The sequence below is a fragment of the Bombus bifarius genome, unplaced genomic scaffold (assembly GCF_011952205.1).
Source record: "Bombus bifarius isolate JDL3187 unplaced genomic scaffold, Bbif_JDL3187 scf7180000007978, whole genome shotgun sequence".
NCBI classification, from domain to species: Eukaryota; Metazoa; Arthropoda; class Insecta; order Hymenoptera; family Apidae; genus Bombus; species Bombus bifarius.
This window is the reverse complement of record NW_022884363.1, coordinates 3,815,362-3,835,990: the sequence shown is the minus strand read 5'-3', so window position 1 is coordinate 3,835,990 and position 20,629 is coordinate 3,815,362.

The following is a 20,629-nucleotide window of genomic DNA, read 5'->3' as shown; positions in this document are numbered from 1 at the left end:
GAGCTTGATGGTACTTATCGTGATTGATCGTTGAACGCTCGGTAGTATGTTTCCAAGTGTATTTTCAGTTTGTTCTGTTTTGAAGGGACGAGATGATCTTTTGTAACGTGTTCTTCCGATAGCATGTAATAGGTTAAATTAGGTTTGGAAAGTATACCACACACGCTTATAAATCAGCTGTCATTATTTTTATGATTTTTCTTCAGTCGCGAGATCGCATGTATACGCGAGTTATAGTTGGAACAAGCAAGTACAAGCGCGCGATTACACGATTAGTCTGACCGCGACTTTCTAATTTCCCTGCGTCCCGCGGCAGATCGACTCGATTTGTTCCATTAGCGAAAGCGGAGTAACGCGTGTACTTAACGCCGCTGTAACGCAAACACGCGTACCCGGTGGATACCAACTGCCAGCTACGAGTTAAACTAATCGCAGGCGAACAAGATAGATGTAACGACCCCGTCTACAACCGCAGGTAATGTCAATAATGCGGGTATCTATGATATCCGTAATTAGTCGCGACGGTAATATCGTACTATTTCACCACGGATTTCCCCCATTAGAGTTCGATAGTACGCACCGTTGTCCTATGAATACTCGTTCACCCACTGATCACCCTATAACACGCTATATAAATAAATATATCCTTCGAATTATCATTAAATAATATTTACTACGAACACATCGACGTACATATTACTTTTAATCCTATAAGTTTTATACAAGCAAATCCGATTACCGAACTATCGCGAATATTTTATCATACCGAAATATCCGTTTGAAACACAAAGATATTCCTTGCTTCTTCCCAATCCTCTATTTAAATATTCTTCGTTTCTTTTCTCTCGCTGTTACTCGTTCCTTGATCCTGTCGTCCCGCTAACGGATAATTAATGCAAGCTGGAACGAGGCAGAGGAAGAAAAGCCGCTCGATCGCATACGTCCGTCATCCTGAAGACGAGCAAGCGAACCGAAACGCGTGTCCTCACGTGAGAACCGACTCGTTGCCGCTTGCTCCAGGCTAGTATGTAAATGGCCCTACCCACGAGACATCGGGTTACTCGATTTACAGTTGACCACTTTGATATTAATGCCTGTTGTGAACGTCGTCACTTATCAGGTATTTGCGAGCAAATACGTGAAAGAGAAATTGGTAACGCCTCCCTGTTCCAGCCTGGAATCACGAGCACGAGTCCGAGGATCAGAGTCGGAAAAGGGGAACGTTGTCAGGATTAAAGGCGTTCCACGCGACGTTTCTGTCGATTTTGGCTCGAATTTCCTGTACCGTTTTATCGGGAACGCTTAACGCCGAGAACAGGTTTCTGCCGGGTTGTTAAGAGCGGCCGAACGTGCTTACCGAACGTTACTCAATTTCGAGCACGCACAGACACAGGGAGAATCGATGGGAAACGTCGCATGACAGATATGTTTATTTACGTATATTCGCATTCTGACGATTACGTGAGCACTGGAAACATCGATTTCGTATATCATGTTTGACAACACTGCGTTTGCGCAGTTTCTACACGTTACATCATTGCTTGCTCCTTAATGGGTTAGTGATATAAAATATGGGTTAGTGATATAACATACAAAAATAGTCTTATCTTGTTTTATCCGTGTGGTCTTCGTGTATCTTCGATGATGTAATAGCTCTCGAAAGAGACATATTTTACTTCGACATACTGCAAGAAAATATGTTACGCTGGACGATCTTCGTTCGTCAATCGGGATCATTTAAAATTCATCGCTAGTCCATTGGAAGGGAAGGAAAAACGTTGGAGCAAGGAGTTCGGAATACCAAACGACTCCTTCGAGGCGAATGCTTCGGGACAGCATGTTGTAATATCGAGTGGAAATCTTTAATTTCGGACTTGTCTTCAAGTCGAAAGAAACCTTGGGGCCGCGTACTATCGGGACGTGAAATCAGCGCCGACAGAGCGCCAAAAAGACGGCTGTCGAAGCGAATAACGATTTCCCTGGCATCGACGAATTCCGTTAACGATCCTCTCTATCATACTCTCGATCGTTCGACATAATTCGCGTGATCTGTCTACGGATGATACCGCGGACGAAATATGCGTTTCACGGTGGCCGGTGTTCAAATTTCACCAGAAAAACCATCTTTCCGTTCTTTCTCTCTCTTTCTCTATGAAAGATTTATCTGATCGGATCCAGTCAGAAGCGAATAATTCGATCGCTCGGTCGTTGTGCCGATGCGACGACTCATTAACATTCCGGCGTGTATATCGCGGCCGAAAGAAGAAGAAGAAGCGGAGGAGAAGCCGAAGAACCTGGCCAGCCCCGTGCATCCACCATAAAGGACTCTCTCTCGCTCGCCTTCCTTCCTGCTCGCCTTCTTTCCTCTACCCGTTCTCGCAACTTGTTCTACCTTCGAGCGCCCGATCCGCCGCGGTTTCAGTGCCCAGATGCTACCTGCCGCAACCAACACGCGTGCTACTCACTCGCATCCGTCCCCGAATTTCTGTCGACACGATCTCGCGCCTGTTCCTCCTTCGCGATCTTTTTCCACGTTGAGATTTTTCGCCTGATAAGATGGGAACTTGGAGCGGAAACTGCCAAGAGGTGTTTAGACGAGTCACGAGATGATCAGGAGGTGAGTGTAAAAGATCGTCCGACTAGAATGGATTTATTTGCAGTTGAAAACGAAGGTACAGTGGCTACAAAAAGTATTCGCTCATCATCGTATTTATTATTGTATTTACATGCTAATCGAATATTACGTTGTCCTAGAAGTTTCTTCCGCTTTATTAATAAACGACAAATGTCCGATATTTTATGTTTTATGTCGTATTATTGAGTTATGTACGATCCGTTCTGGTCTGTTATCTTCCCCTGCCTCTCTGGGAGCAACGCTATTTTTCCTAAATTTCTGGGTTCTGGTTTGCTAACAAGATATTGTTCTGCATAGGCGCATTTTTATGTCATTTATTCGACTGGATCTTTTACCGCGAAGAGAAATTTTTACCGAATGGAACAGATAATAATCACACGAGGCTATATCCGAAGAGTACGGAGGATAAGGTAAAACGTCCCAATCAAATTTCAACGATTCGTTTCTAATATATTAGATTTCGTATCATTCAGGAGTCCTGTCATATGATTAAAAACTTGATAACACAATATAGAACCTCCAAATACTTCTTGGAGCCACTATATGTGTATTGAGGAATCAAGGATGTTGCGATGTTTTTCAGATTGAACGAATTTCATGAATGAGCGCTAATTTGAGTGACAATGAGAAATAGATGAATCGACAGGCAGAAGAGATTCAAGAAGGTTTATTGTGGTATATTTTAATAACTTATGGCTGTTTTCGTTTAAGTGAACTAGTAAATCAAGTAGTGGTAGAATGTCGCTCGTAAACTCACTGTACGAGTAAATGTCGTTTTTCCTTTTTGAAACCGAGGGTGAAAGTGTGTTCTTGTTGGAACGATGGCGCCACTGTACGGCAGTCCATATTACGCTCGCTGTAGAACACGTTGTAGCTATGTCATGTATAATTGAAATCGATTGTCGGACCAACCGTTTGCCACAGACCTGCGAATTGGCATCAGTCCTTTCGATATCTCGTTTCTCATTTCTTACATTCTATTTTTACCTTTCACCGTCTTCGTTAAATTCACAGAATTCTAATTTAAAACCCCGTTATGTTAGACTTCGACGTACCCATCCATATATTATCTAAAGACATCGTGCGAAGAGAAGCAAAAATTCCGAAAAAATTCCAAATTAAATCACGACAAACTAAATTTCATCTACACCTGCCCTCAGACCCTTCTTCCCCAAATTCCTCAACCTGTTAAAGAAGACTGGCGAGAATTCTCGCTGGAAGGTCCGTATAGATTTCCTGCAAAGTTTCGCCTGGTTCTTACGAAATTTCGTCGATTTAAAGGCTATTTTTAAGAAGCCTACTTCTTCGAAACGAACAGATTGTTTTCATTTGCAACTATGGCGTAATAACATACCATTCTTTAGTCATAAGGTGACATTAAAACGAGAAAATCAACCAGAATCAACTCATCATATTTTTCTCTTGTAGTCCCCACTTATTTTCGCCATACAACCCTAAACCAACGAACACTCAGCTCGATTCGCGAGACGACTCGAGGTGGATCGGCGTCGCGATTCGATATTCAGCGGGCGGCCGTTGTTTTACTCGGTCCAGCTGCCCACGCACACCAACAAACTTGAACGAAACACGCGCGCACGAGCGATACACGCTCGCGTGCACGGGCGAGCAGCCTCTATAGAGAGATCGCAGACAAGATTCCCGCTGGTCTGGGCCACGACGAATAAAATCTGGCCGTATTATTCGATCGGTGTACCGCGAGCGGAATGCGAGTGGATCAAACTTAATAACGCGACTTGGCAAAAAGCGGGGGCACGTGCGGAATATCGGGCATCGACTACGCCGGGCACCGCGACGCCTACGACGCCGCAAATTAATATAAACGACGCCAGACCATCCCCCGACGGCACCACTGAGTTCATCGGGTATGCGTGCCGTGCGAGCAATCCGATTGCCTCGTCGTCCTTCGAAATACCTCGCCGAGATCCCGTGTCGCATCTTGATCGCCCGATTTTCCGTGCAGACGCTTTCCTTCCATTTTGCGACGCTCGAATTGCCGTCCAAGCTGATTACACTCTGAGAGTACGATTGGCGAATAAAGGCACTGTGATGCGGTTACGAGTTGAGTAGAATAGACGAATTTCGTGTTCAGTGTTTGTTAGGTTTTCGTTATCGTTAGGTTTTCTGTTGCGGTATCGTTTATCGGATATCTACATTGCTCTCCTTGCTAAAATCTAATGCGTTCGATCTAAATATAATTCAATCCTATCTAACATCTTCCCATCTTCCAAAATATGTTAAGATATTTGCAGTTTCACGTGTTTTCATCTTTTAATTAACTCTCAAATTGTTGCTCAGATTTTCAATTACAATTAGACACTAATATTCAAAGGTGTAATTTACACCAAGCTTCCTGCATTTTCGAACAAGCCTTCTCGAAAATTACCTGCAAGTAACATTACCCCACGTTCTTAATAATCACACACATCTTTGTTTATTATACAAAAGGATCAGGGTGGCTGGCGTTCTTCTCTGGCTCTTTTTTACGCGTAAAATGGTAGCTACGAGCATCCGTAATAGACGCTAACCAGAGGCAACGGCGTAACCGACCACGTAAGATAAACTCCTCATTAGCGAAACAAACCGCCGAGGCTTAATTACTTGGCGTGGCGGGTGGCCGATTCTCGAGGCTTCCAAGCGTTCGTAAAGTCACTCGCGTCATAAAATCGCATGGCTGCCGCGAGTTGCATCGCTGTCTCTCCAGATTCTCCCTCTCTCTCCAGATTCTCCCTCTCTCTCCGCCTCTGTGATCAATTAAAATTGTCGAACGCTGTTGTTCCGCTTCGTCTGTTTCTTTTTATCATCGATTCCGGCACGCACCGAACGTGTGGTGCATCAGCTTATAAAAGTTCGCTCTTGCAGTTCAGACCGACAACGACTCTCATTAAATAACTGGCTGCAGGCAATTATCAAGAAGCGATTATCGCGGAATTTTCGGGTTGATTCAACTCGGAGAACATCCGCGACACGATCACGTATCTCTTCATTACGATCTCGCGTTCGCACGCGTTATGAATGAACCGCGTCGACGAGAGGAACGATAAATTTTTGCTAACGTTACGGCTACCTGGTAAACTCGACTCGTTTCGTTCGCCAGCCAACGTTTTAATAGGCTCCTCGCAGGTCTATGGCTTCTTTTTCCCTCTGTCTTTGCTTTCGTGGAATTTTTCGTGTTATATTCGATAAGAATTGTCAAGTTTGTCCGATTTTCGGATTTGTAGTTACGAATACTGTTTCTAGTAGGAAATGCTTTTAAAGTAGCGAATATCCTTTGTCACCCACTTTAATTTCGACCGACAGATCAATATCCATAAGTTTAGAAATCCTCTTACGCTTAGAACGCCCAGAAAAATGATCCTATACGTTGAATAATTTCTTCCATAACACGTAATACAGTTTGATACATAGGAGCGCAAGATCAGCGAAACTTCCCCGAGATCAGAAACAACGTCTGTCTCGGCAGGGGAGAGAAGTACACAAGGGTCCCTGAGAAAATTTTGCAACGAAGTAAAGTCGAGACGGATCCTCTTTTGCGCAATTTACACGGTTCACCGGGAGAAAGAGATGTCTAGATTTACGTGTGCCGCGGCCGGGGCAAGAGATTGAAAACGTCAACACGTCAAGAGGCAGAAGGACAAATCCGGCATGTCCGTCTGAGCGGGAGGGGTGCCGGCCTACGGTTGGCAAAGGCCCGGCTTTTCGAGTGCAGACTTTACATATTTGTATTCTACTTTCGTCTGTTTGCCGAAACATCATATTTCGGCCCCGTTCGTTGCGTAAAAGAGGAGCCCCCGGTTGTCGTCGTTTGCGTTTACGCCGAACACCGCGTCGCTCCGCGCGGTTCCTCGCTCTCGTGCTCGCAAGTAGCTTGGTCCCGCGTCTCGTTTTTCATCAGACAGACTGGTACTTTCCTACCATCGATCTGATTCTTCTTGCACGCAATTAAGCTAATACTTTTAACAGAAATCCGATTTGACGAAAAATTGTAGAATCATAAAAACAAAGTCTATAAGTTATAACTTGTAACTTGTCAATACACAGATATCGTTAATTGGCAAATTGTTGTACAGGAGGGTCGTGCTTCTTCTTAATTCTATAGTCGAATTTCCTAATAAATTCTTTTTGTACGTTGTTTTGCTTCCATCCAGTTTAAAGATGGAATAGAAGCAACGCGAAAACGAAGGAACAATTCGGGTTCTAGGTTCGTCTGGTTTTCCTTTACACGCGACACGGTAACCAACTTGTCGTGGAAAATGCTAACAGCCAGCCGACTCTCGATCGAACGCGAGACTGTGAATTTTCAGCCACCACTACCATAGCCCAGTCACGTAGAACGTACGCGTACGCGCGTGGATCGAGTGGAAAAGAGGGCGGTCGAAGGAAAAGAGGGGTTGGGCAAGGTTCGAGAGACGATTGTAGTCTCTCCGTCTTTCTCTCGTGGTTCTTTCTCCAGCAGCGCTTTGTAGCCCGTAAACTTTCTTGGTTCGACAACCCTCGGTCGGTCTCGAGGCGAAGGAAACCAAGAGAAACCGTAGGAATAGTCGAATGGAGCCGTTTCCAGCCAAGTTTTTCCATGGCGGTAGCTGCGCAATCATTTGTTCAACACACCGCCAACAAATCCAATACGCTGCCAGCCACCGAACACACGGATTTCGTTTCTCCCTTATTCTCTCGTTCAACTTGATCGCCTTTCCTCTTTTCTCTGCCTGATTTTCTTTCACTTTCCGGGAATTGTACGAACAGTTTACGCGTGGGGTACGCACGAGATCGTGCTCCTGTGTTGTTTTGCGAACGTATGTTGCTCGTATGCAAGCCTTGCACAAGATAATCGCGTGGTTCGTTGTCGGATTTAAAGAGTACCCCGCGGAAAATGTACAGTATGCTGTAAGCAATGGTCGGTGGAAACAGGAGTGGTAACAGTGAAGAATATAAAATTGAAGAATCTGAATGTTAAGAGAGTAGGAATTAATTTCGATTTCTGAGACTTGCTAGATTCGACTTATAAACGATCGTTAATGAATTTGAATAGATTAAGATTTACTTTTGTCATTTTGTAAATAAACCGCAAAAATATTATCCGAAAAATACCATGCCACCTTCAGAAATCTCAATGCCAACAAATCCACAAAAGCGTTTCGATTCTGCGACATCCAGTGGCAAAACGGGTAACACGAAGGTGCTCGTGTTTCGCGTCACCGCGTCTGTCCAGAGCGGAGGAAGCGGCATTCTCCGCATGGAAATCAATCCGTGTCACGGATCGATTTCACGGCAACACGGAATTTGTTTGTATCCGAAGAAAGAGAGGCCGGGAAAGGAAACCTTTTCCTCGCCACGAGGGTGGCACGTCGAACGTGAGAGGACTGCGGATTTATTCGAAAACACTTCTTCTCTACTTCGCGATAGCGTTCCACGCGATACTCGAGGGGCGTGGAAAAGGGCCGATTCCTTAATATCCCCCGGAGACGTCGTGGATCGGATACACATCGGTTGGCCTCGCCTATCTATTCAATATGCCTCTATTATTTGGTAGGTGATAAGGTGGAACGGCGGTGGTAGCCTGACTTCTCTTCCCTCGACGGTCTTTACCCCACGTTACCACGGCTCTCCAGCCCCCGGGATATATCTTTCTCTCCCCGGGGACGAGAGCGATGAACGATAGTCATCGTTGACTTCCTCTCTTTTTGTATCCGCACTGCTCAAACTGGACTCCGCGGTGACTCCACCGAGTTGTTCTACAACCTTATCGATTCGTTGTTAAAGATCGAGCTTGCGGTGATGTTTCGTTGCTCTGCTATAGCTAAACTAACTACAGCGATTTCGATTAATTGAGATATCTTTCTCTTAGATTTTGAAATTTTATTAGCACTGTTACGAGATACGCGCATATAGAAATTGCAAGAGTTCGCTTACTCGAATTGCTGAGCGGCTGAGTTGTCTTCAATTGCCATTCTTTTCGCAATGTAATTGGGTAGAAGGAAGAAAAATTTCATATGGAAATTTTCATTCTTGCAGTAATATATCCACCGTGGAACAAGCGGAGTATCTTTCAACGAAAAAGAGAGATTCGCACAAGCCTGTTTGAAGGCTTGATTATCCCAATGCTCGTAATAAAGCAAACATCGTTGTACTATCTCTAACGCGGTCGCGTTCAAAGGTGAATGAGAGGAGCTTGAAGCGAGAGACAGAACGCATGGATCGTGCAACACGAGCGAAGGGGAGGGAAATAAGTGTAAAAAATAACGAGAGGGCGTAAGCTTGCTGAATCGTCGGCTGACTGTTAGAGCTCCGACTTCATTTGTGCAAATCTATTCAGTCGGCGCGTATTCGCGGAACTCGCGACATTCGACCTTCCTTGTCGAATCACATACACCGCATACATACCGGCCGCTTTCACTCTCTCCACCCCTTTTCCATCTCGCTTTTCCCCGACAGCTTGCAAGCAAGCCAACGGTTTTCAGGCTACCTCGTATTCGCAGCTTTTCACTGAAGAAACATGGTGTACGTTCTATAAACGCTGCCGTATCTCGGCTCGTATCTCCACGGCTCCGGTGAAACCGCCACGGGGTGCCAGCCCCTAAGGGTACACAATGGGGCCCGTATGTTTGCGGGGGTGTAGAACGCGTCGTGTTGCAGCGGGGACTTCCATCGACCTCTTCTTCCAGCACCACGCGTCTCCTCCTCAGAGAGTTCACCTGAAATCGCACGAATTCGCGTTCTACATTCGTTTCTATGCAGTCGTTTTTTTCTCCTCACAGCTTTTAACGTTCAATTTCTCGTATCATTGTATTTAATTGATGGATTAAAAGTCATTAGTTTCATAGCGACACGACATCGAGAAATTTTGTACGATTCGAGCGTTGGATGGTTTCGATTAGGTTATCGAAGAATCATGGAGCAACGCGAGGTTTAATATCGGGGCACCGGTCGACGCGATGTCGCGAGCAAAGTTTTAATTTCGGACGCGTAGCACGCGCCGACTTCTCCGTCAGGTGTCGTAAGCGATACGTCGAAAATATCGCTAGGGAAAGGTTGCCGATAAACGACTACACCGGGACGAGCGTCTGGATATTAAAAGTATCTCCTCGTGCAAGGATATTTCTAGCCAAAAAACGGACAACAAATTCAATCGGTAACAGGACGAGTCTTTTTAAGGAGTTTCTCCAGGTATCGTTGACATTATGCGAATATCTACGACCATTTGCATACATATGACTCTATATTATTGGAGACTGCCACTTCATTACCAACCTACTCGAGACCCATCCAATGTTAATCTACTAATCCATCCACATCAATAACACGAACAATTTAAAAGATTAGACCGGGCCGGTCCTGTTCGTGCCTCCATCCAGCTGCCAATCTAGATTCAATCTCACCGCAACAAGAGAGAAAGAAGCGAAAAATTTCCGTAAAAAGCGCGAAGCGGTTCGTCCGGAGGTGGATCAACCGGATCGAAAAACCCGCTCGCTGCTCCGCGCTGGCCAGCAAAAAGAGGAGACGGAATACTTAATATGCATCGCGTCCTGCGTTCCCCGAAGCGCGTTTCTTTCGTTCGGGTAAAGTTTGCGAGAAACGACGAACGACACGAAAGGGCCCACTTTCTTCGATTCGCGTTTGGAATTGGTGCACGCGAGCACACACCGACGCGACGATCGTTCTCCACCGGAAGACCGTGTCGTGAGGCCAGACGAAAACTGCTGGAAGCCTGACTTCGTTCTGTCGTACAAGAATTTACGATTGCCTCCCGGCTACATTGGCTACCAACCCGCTGGCTGGTTCATTGCTTTTCGAACCGTTCTTCGTTCGCGATCGACCATGTTAATTACTACCAACGAGATTTACGAGTGGAACAAGTGAATTTGTTTTGGATTTTATAGCTGTCGTAGAAATTAACCGTTTAATTATCTTGACTTTGTAGTGCCACGAATTTGTTCACGTTTATCTCTCGGTAATCACCACTTTTATGTTGGCACTTCCACTAACAAGTTTTCTTGTAATAACCCTTTTTGTGTAAACACATCCTCTTACTTGATTTTTACTCTCCTCTTTGGAACAGATCTGTATTTTTAAGTCTATGACTGGTTTGCCGAACATGTCGTTCTTCTTATCTTATAATTGCGATACCACTTAATGATCCTCATTGTGAGAAGAAAGGAGGTATATTCAACGTCGAAGATAATCTTCGGTCCAGAATTGCTTCGCTGCGTGAACCATTGAAATATAGTCATAGTCATCTTCGTTATCTCGATTTTGTTATGGGTACGTTAGCAGTCATTACCAGTGAGTTTACGAGTCAAGCCCAGTCTTTCAGTCTCGTTTTCCTTGTCACATATTCTATAATTATTAAAGAACGTTAATACACCGAATATCAAAGTCTGTATCAATGAATTTCATTTTCGCATACATCACCTGTATTTTCTATACTTGACATCGACCAGTACATTGAATATTTATAATAATTTCGGAAAAGATAATAAACCACTTTGAGTGAAAATTCTTGATGTCTCCATCGGTACCTGTACATAAAATCAGATGGAAATCGGAATCGGTCGATCGGAGTGACCCATGGACAAAGGAAATAGTCGAAAATTGCCAACGGCTGTAAAGGAGATTAGTCAAGCCAGGGCGGAAGGAAAACGTCAGAGCCTGGCGACATCCAATTAGAGGGGGTACGTGCTCGGACACTAACGAGTTTTAATGGACTCGGTCCGAATGGTGGCGTGGCGGAGTGGCGCTTTGGCAGGTCGCGTCAATCAGATAGTGGCGGCGAAACGCGCGGACACAGAGGGTCGCTCAAGTGCCGATATCCTCCGATCCGGCTTCCTGCTTTAATTTAATTGGACGATCGGCAATCGCGCGTGCCACCTGATAAATAATTAACGCGTCTGGCCCGGATCGATTATCAAACTGCCGACGCCATCGTTCGATGACGAGGGATAGCGCGGCCATACCTAGACAGAACTAGTTCCAACCCGATCCGAGGATCGATCCTTTTCAGGATGCGTCCAACGTTCAACGTTTTCGCGACTTAATTGCCGCTCCTACGTTCCATTTGCTTCCATTAAACGACACTGAGCTGATTAGCCCGCGAAAAAGATCCCCCGTTTTATAAAGATCGGCTGATTCTACCTACAGGTCACTTCTCTACTCATTCGCAGGATTGTTTACTCAATTTTTTAAATGTTACTCAATTTTTTAATTTTAATATTTTAAAATGAAGGTTAGGGGAATTAGAGAAATAACATGCACACCATATATCGTGCACGAGACTGTTATCGTTATTGCTGACTGCGAAGTGCGCAAAGTCGTAAATTCATCCGCATCCGATATCGTAGGCACTTATTACGGACGATTTCATATCTAACGGTTAATAATATTAAATTTACTGTATGTATCTTCTATGGAAAGGAAGTGACGTAGACAGTAACGCTTTGACGTATGATGTCCCAAGCAAATTCACTAAAGAATGACTTTATTAGAATGTAAAGTATCGTACACGGTCGCGTTATGTCGCGTGTTGATCGTCCGTCGAGAAATTGATGGGTCTAATTAGCTTCTAAAGAGTTGTATCGTGTATACACGATGTGTGTACACTCTCCGTCCGCTTGATACGGCAATTATTTCTTCATCGAGTGAACGAGGTAGCAGGGCAGGCCGCTTACGTTTTGCACATTTAGTTCATTATCATTGATACACGACGACAGTGATTGTGTTGCGACCGCGCGCGATTTCGCTTTTACGAGCTGGGGGCAATTTTCGATACGTCGTTCCGCGATTGGTGCATTATAATTACATATGCAAATTATGGTAATAATGGGTGAATAAAAATTGATCAACCGATACAATCAATAATTGTAGAAGCACGATCGCGGATCATTATCTATGAGAACCGTTTAACCGGTGATCGCGGCATTTTTCCATTTTTCGTGTTTAATATTGTCAACGACACGGACTGGATCATTCGTAAAAATAATGAAAAAGCAACGACAGAAATTACCGCGTTAAATGCATTTCGTCGAGCATCGGAACGACCGGTTAATTGGGGCGATTCGGCCACGCTCCTCCCAAAAATAAAAATTAATACGTAATGGCAAAGGGTAATGGACCCTTTCACGGAGCCATGCGTCCACGAATAAACGAAAATTGGACGTGAGAAGGGGTGATATCGACGATATAAAAATACATACATAAATATACGTATCTGTAAGTAATATACGAAACCGGTTTCCAAATTTTTCGGGATATACACGCGTTCATAGTTTATTTGAAGTTCGATTCAGTTTCCTTTAAAGTCAAATCTGATAGACGATAATGAGCGCTAATAGAAACTCTGACGAAAGATGAATAATCGAAAAGCCTATGGTATGTGGAGGAATTTAAATGAGGGGACTTTAAAATAAAACATTATATTTGAAATATGTATACATATAAAAATACAGCGGTGAAAACAGTTAAGACATTTTTACAATTAAGACAACAATTAAGATATTTGACACTTCGAGAATAATTCAATAGAATGTATCAAACATTGGGAATAAAAGAGGCGTCCGCGTTTCTGAAATACAGACATGAAGTCAATATGACGGTACAGCTGCACGGTCTCGAAAATTGATCGGTTTATAAGAAAGTTCTTTTTATAAGGCAATCGATACTCGTACAAGACGATCGTTTACCCATACCCATATCAGAAAATACAGATAAAACCAATATCTAAATACTGTATCTTTAAAATTATGTTCAGGTACATTCCCCAGAGTATTAATATTCGCTATTTTTATCATCACAAAAGTAACACTGCATATCTTCTCGTCGCTACATACTACCTTATATAAATATAAAAATAAATAAATAATAAAAAATATTTAAATTTCCAACTTTTCGCAATCCGGAAATGTTGTATAATATTTCATATGGTTCACGCTTATTTCGCACAAGTATTTCTCTTTCCACCGTCCACGAACAACTCACTAATTTAATTATTACGTTGTTCTAAAAATGTCTTTCGCTATCTGTACGTAGCTACTTTATCTGGCTACGTTGATACAAACATGAAACTTAATCTGTCAAATGTTGTGGTTTTTATCTTCGATCGTCTTCTTGCCGTTGTCTTCTAGCTGAAAACAAGAAATGTTGCGCATCTATTATTTTCTTCTAAGACGAAAGAAACTTTTAGGACAACCTAATACGAACGGAAATCGATGTAGCGTATCTTCGCGAATTATCGTTAACCATCGACCATACTGTCGACTCCTCCGACGATATCCGGTCCTTGAGTTTGCGTACCGAGGCAATTTCGGTTTCCTGTTACGCAGTAGCGGCCTCCGCGATTGATCCGCGTACAACCGCGGCGATCGTGGCGATTACGCGAGCGAGTATCGCGTAAAATTGCTCGGACGTAGGAGAAGAGCTCGCCATTACGAGCGGGCCATTAAACGTAATGTACGAGCGGGTAATATGTGGCCGAGCTCTGGCCCGTGCATCACAGCATTCTACTTTTTCGGCTGGTCGCGCCAGTGCCGATTCCGCCGATCGAGAAGCCGCCACTCAGCTCGTCGGAGTTCAACGATAATTTCTGTATACACGCGTTTATCGGAAAACGAGTAATGTATGTAGACGGTCGATGGTAACGATACGAATGAAGTGGTTAATTTCTATAGGCCGGCCACCGTAAGGTGAACGCGTAATAATCCAATTATCTGCGAGAGGAATCGTGACCGGTCAGGATGGAACGTGTAAGTGGTTTGAAAAAGTTCGTGCAGAAATTTGGAAAGTTCACGTGATGTAGAATGGAATATGTTCCACAAGGATATGGCTAAAGTGGATGCGGGTACTGACGAACTCGAGAAGTCAAGGCAATGAAATACACGTATATAATATAGACTCTTGAATGGATATACGTGTTTTGGTCTTTAGAAGTTTCATTCGTCGGAACACGTACCTAGTAACTGTAGCCTGATCACGAGGAAGTTTCGATATATAGAGAACTCAAAAGCCAATAAGTCAGCCTTCCATTTGTACTTTTATACCGAATATGGTAAGTGAATATTTACACCGGCTGACTACTGAATCCTTCGTATCTAAGAGACTTCAATTTATGTTTCAGTATACCAATTTTTCCTGTCTATAACATTTTTAAGGAATTCTGATATTTCAAAGGTATCTGTCGATCGAGCAGTTCTTCGATCTCCGTTTACCAGCAATCCAGCTCTCCAGGAGAGCCCCATCTTTCCTCTCCATAGAGACTTCAACTCTGTCTCTATATTACGAACAGACATTAAGTTAGCAAGTTTTCCTTGTTCCTCCCTCTTCCGAGTCGCATAAACCCGGATCGTAAAGACACGGAACAGAGCTAAATACTCTTTCCCAGACTGCGTAACTTACCCGGTTACAAACAGAATTCACGGTACCTTTTTTCCCCTCGAGCTGAGGTAGACGACGACAGCGTAATGGCGTCGCTATGCTGGCGTGTTTTGCGACCGCATCGAGTTCCAAAGAGGTGCATTATGAGTTCCAGATAAGAGTTCACACGCAGCTGGCATCCAGCCACCGCGAACCTCTTAACAAATAACTTCACCGTATAAAGGAGCGCCTTAATCTGGTGGCGTCCTCATCCCCCATAAACGCTAAGGGGGCAGGGGGGAGGGACCATTCCTTCGCATCGTCGAGCAACATGGAATCAACGAAACGTTTGCCAGACCGATCGCGGAATCGCGATCGATCCTCTGGTTCGATCGGCAACGAGAACGCCCGATCTTAACGGGCAGAAGAATGTCGCGCATGTCCTGCCATGAATAGTATCGTCTACTTATGCCGATCTCTCGCGTAACCGCTCCCCTCTGGTAGAATCGAGTGACGACATTCCGCGACTAGATTCCTGAATTTAATGCCGCCGCGGGACAGCAAGAAAAACCGCGCTCGCTCGATAAGACTTTAATATGCTGTAATTGGCGTTCGCTCGAGATTCTTCGCGCGATACGTCGTATTTCTTGGTACGCGGTGCCACAATTTGTTCGGTCGTTTTTCGTATGGATGCTGCTTGTATCTAAATTTGTTCGTGAATTAATAGCGATGTAAAGATAGGATTGCTGAATACGGGTTGATGGCATTGCTGAAGCGTAAACACGAGCATGGGTTATTAATAACGTATAAATTAAGGATGTTTCCAGATTCGTTGGATGTCAAACTTCAGCGGCATGTAGTTCTTGTCAAACAAGTAAAAAGCTCTGAACGAACGTGTGACCGAATTACATTAGTTTCTGGGATATAAGACGTTTTCGTTCGGAGGCCTGTAACAGTATAAGAGTCTTTACTGAAACATCCTCTATGATGAATGGTAGATTGCTGGAATTTATCGTTGGTAGGTATCGTTGGCTCTAGAAACGAATGAACTTATGGTGCTATATAATAACGTGTTAACCGTAAGTGGCTATTGGGGCAAATCGCACGCGAATTGTGAACGAAAGAGAAAGGATGAGTTCTCAAGGCTGACAGAGAAGAATTATTCGCGACGATTGATACCAAGTAGGTCATATAAACGAGGCGGTGATCGGTCAACTCATCGTTGAAAATACCTATGTTAATACATCATATAGTATTTAATCATGTACATTGTACACTCTATTTATCCATCGTCCCAGAGTTTAATAAACCGGCCACTATCTTCTCCGCGAATCTAAACGCTGATGATTGTTAAACGCATTTCATGAATATCACATTCGAGTCAATTATCAACTCGGTTAGGGAAAACGAGCAGGGAAACCAGGAGAATGTAATACGAGATCGTACGTAGAAAAGCTGTTATTCTTTATGGCGGAAATGGAACATAAAATTAGTCTCCATAACATCCTTAAACACTATTAAAACCGGTGTTGTATGTTGGTCTCAAAGGAAATCATTTAAAATCGTCTTGTATCTGTCTGATTCTCATACATCCATTTACACCGATAGCCAACAATGTATAGTTCATGAATGCCAGATATGTGCCTCAACTTCCGCTCAGTCAGCGTAGAGGCTAGTTCCTTGACAACGAACCATATGGTTTATATAAAACAGCGCGAAACGTTAAAACACTATGCAGAAACTGTTTTCTGCAAGATCCAAGATGCACGCTCTTGGGTATTGTGTTCGCGCACGGCGATAGGAAGGTAGCCGTTCAGTCGCTGGCAGAAATTTACGAGTTTAGATAACGAGGTGGTAATTAGTTGTCGGTCATATCCTCGTCGATACAATCTCGAAAGGTTATTTCGTTCGTACGATTAAGTTGCAGAACAAGCTGAAACATCGACGTAGATCACGGGCGACATAGATACAGCAACCCCTAGGCGTGAAAATGAGATATTTTCTCGATGGTGACCTTTGAAATTGATGTTACACGAGTGACATGTTCGGATATATTTTATGACAATAAGCCTGCATTAACTGGCTGGGAGATTTTTAATCGGACGACCTTAAGCGATCGTGTCTCAGACCTGATGATTCTTAGAAAATACTTAGCCCAAACGCTTGTTATTCCTCGCTCGCAGATTCCATGCATTCATAATGTTTAAGCAATCCAATTATACATGTTAAAAGCCAGGTATGTTCGCAGTCGTGTACAAATTTCATTAATTGGTTAGCTGCTTAGGAAAAGGCAAAATCCGAACTCAAGTTTCAGTCCATAAATCCTGGAACCAGAAGCGACTTTGGAATCTCTCATCAGCGAACCAAACAAATTGTCGGCGAAACGGTAGGCGTGTATCGGTATCGCGTCGGATCGTATCAGGCTTGGTTTATCGTAAATTTTTGCATGGCTCCCGAGTTAGCGCGCTAATTGCCGGTAATTTTTATCAAACTATCCAGCGTGATCGCGTAGCGAAGAAGAAGTTACGGTTTCGAAACGGACGTACGGGATCTTCTTTACCTCGTCGCATTTTACAACATGGCAATAAAGTGTAATGAGGAACAATTCTTCTGATCGTCTCGATAACGAGATTTGTTGATGATTAGAAGTGCATTCTGGTAACGAATACGGTTTTCTATATGCGAAGACGCAGCGCCGCGCCGGGCGGAATCGCCAAGTGGAAACGTAATGGGCAGCTGGCGATTGTAAAAGCTCGTTATTTCCGGAAACCATGGCGCTCGTTAGTTCGTGTGTCGCGTTCTGAACTGGACTGGACTGGCCACAGGTGTATCACGCCCTGTTCCTTCGCCATTTCGCCGCACGAGCTACGGGACACTCTTTTAAAAAAGGGTACTGTACGGGCCGATATCTACGTGTATAAAATTATACGGGTCTATAGGGTGTGTCGTGAATCACGCAAATTAATTATATCGCGATACACCTGCGCGAAAACGTGTCCGACCGACAGCTTTACGGTCGCGAAGCTTTATTGTCTCGCGCCACTAGCCACCTCGTCGATCTTGCCCGTGAGATCGTTATTGAACCTCGGCACTGTAATTTACCGTCTGCCTACTCCTTAACGCTACGCCTCCCCATAGTTTGTTGCGTTATCGTGGAAACGCCATGTTAGTCTCGGTTTGTTAACATTCATATATGTGTACATACTGTTAAAACTACAGGCAGTTAAATCAAACGAGTAAGAGAATTTTATCGATGGAATTGCGGATTTAAGATTAATCCAAGTATCCTCCTGATTCAAATAATCCTACTTTAACTTGATACTGTACGCTATAGTTTTTCGATACACCGTGTATACGTCGAACGCGTACACTAGCGTTTCCCAGAGGACCGACTCGATCGCATAGCAGCGGAACAATTCGGTGACTGGAGTATTCCCCGCGACATACAAAGCGGCAAGTGGCGTACAACAAGAGGACGCGCGTGTGCGCCTCCGTACGTGTGACATCCGCTGACATCCGGCCGGCTGATCAGCCGGTAGATACATACGCGATCAACCCGTTCTTACGTATAGCTGAATTAATTAGCGGGCAATCGCCGTCACTCTAATTGGACTAATTAACGGACGTTAAGCAACCGTGCGATTCGATACGGCCGACCGCCCAATCAGCAGCCCTCTCGAGTGTTTCCTCGTGGAACCACGGCTCCCAATCCATACCGAAAACTCGTTCCCTTAATATGACAGCCAGGAATTCGAACCTCGACTCCATGGCTGATCGATCGTACGATTTCTCCTCGAATCCTTCGTGTGCCCAATCATCGATCACTCGGCAATGATACGTGAGTTCGCGTCCCGTTCGAACGATACGCATTGTGTGGGCTTGTTTCACGAATGCTTGAAATTCCGACCTTTTCCTTTACAAGCAACGAGCAATCAGCAAACACCTGACGCCTTATCGAATCTTCTTCGATGTGAATGGCGATGTTGTAATAGTTCGAAATGATTAGACGATAAGGGGAAAGCGTTAACGTGTTACTATCCCGGGAAAATATTTCGAATTAATAAATGTAAAAAAATTGAAAAATTAGAATCACAATCGTACGTATAACGACGCTCTAACTGTCGTTCCCGCGCCTTATTGCTCTTTCATTGTTGTTCGCCTTTGTCATAATGAACTCGCGATTCACAGGTAGTTTAGATATCATCGAACAATTTTTATGAACATACTCGAGCACCATTGTTAGATATACTATACAAAATAACAGCTATTATCTGTAACGACATGGACGATATAGACGGACTATATCGCGTCAAGATACAATACGGTTACCTGAAAGTAAATTAAAGCATGAAACAGACAGGTACGATGATAACCAGTAGGCTCATAGTCAGAGATGATGCTGGCCCTTTGTCAGCGCCATGGCCAACGTAACATCTCGATTCCGGATGAGAGACACCGGAGACACCATTGTTCCGGATGTCGTCTCAGATTCGGCGGCTGAACGTCACGTTCTCCAGCGATACGACGCCCTGTCGTCGTCCCCTTATCGGGCTACTCGCAGCCGCCTTGGCAGTTTCGAATAAGCGGCGTGACTTTGCTCCGACGACTAATCGGATCGAGAGGCGAAAACGTCAATCCTATAATTCCACCGTGCTGAATCTCACCACCTTCTTGCCGCAGGCTTTTTCGTTCCAAGAAATCGACGAATTCTGACGGTGTCATCGAACGTCGAATCGTTAACACCAGAAGTTGTAACGGAAATGTATCAGCGTTTATGAAGATTTGTGGTTTGCCTGGATCATCGTAATATCGACAGTTTTTGGAAATACATATTGCGTTTGGAGATTCTGAAAATGAGACAAAACTTAGAGGTACGAAACGAATAGAGGTTCATTGAGTTATGAATTGATAATATTGAAAGATCCTACTTTTATACCAACTGCTTAGAATTTCCTAGGACTATCTTTCGCGCCAGATCACGATTTTCAGATTAATCTTCCTAGGATTAAGAATAAATTAATAGCGTTGAAATTTGGGTATCCTAAGTACTATGTTGCAATCTATTTGTTTTCAATCGACGTTGCGTACTTGAAATAAAACACTCGGGAAGCGCGTAAGAAGGATATGAGATAATGAACAGAAGATATTAAAGCGCAATGCGACAAGGTGGTAAACGCAGACAGGCTGCAATTTCTCAAGATTACTTTGAACGATATTAAAGGTACTTTTCCCATCCGGCGCGTAGTTTCCTTTGAGTTTAAACAGGCCTCGAGGCTTAGTCGTCAAACCTGTACGATAAAATTAACTTGTAAAATGTCCGGACGTAAAGGCTAGCTCGCGTTCCACGAAGCTGACTCTCGAGATTCACCCATTTCGTAAATTAATACGGCAGGGTCGAAAAGAGATGGAAATTTATTTCTCCTACTTTACGTGCTTCTCTGTTTTCACTCAACCCCTTCTCCCTCTTCCTTTCGTTCTATTACCCGTTTACCTTGCTCAACCACGCTAATTAGATTTTTAGTATCGACGTCGTTATCGAAAAGAAATCTCTCTGTTGGCGTGGCACGCCGCACGCACGACAAGAAAATTGAAGTTTCGATTCATTCTCTTTGTAATAACCGCGCGCTTTAGATCGCG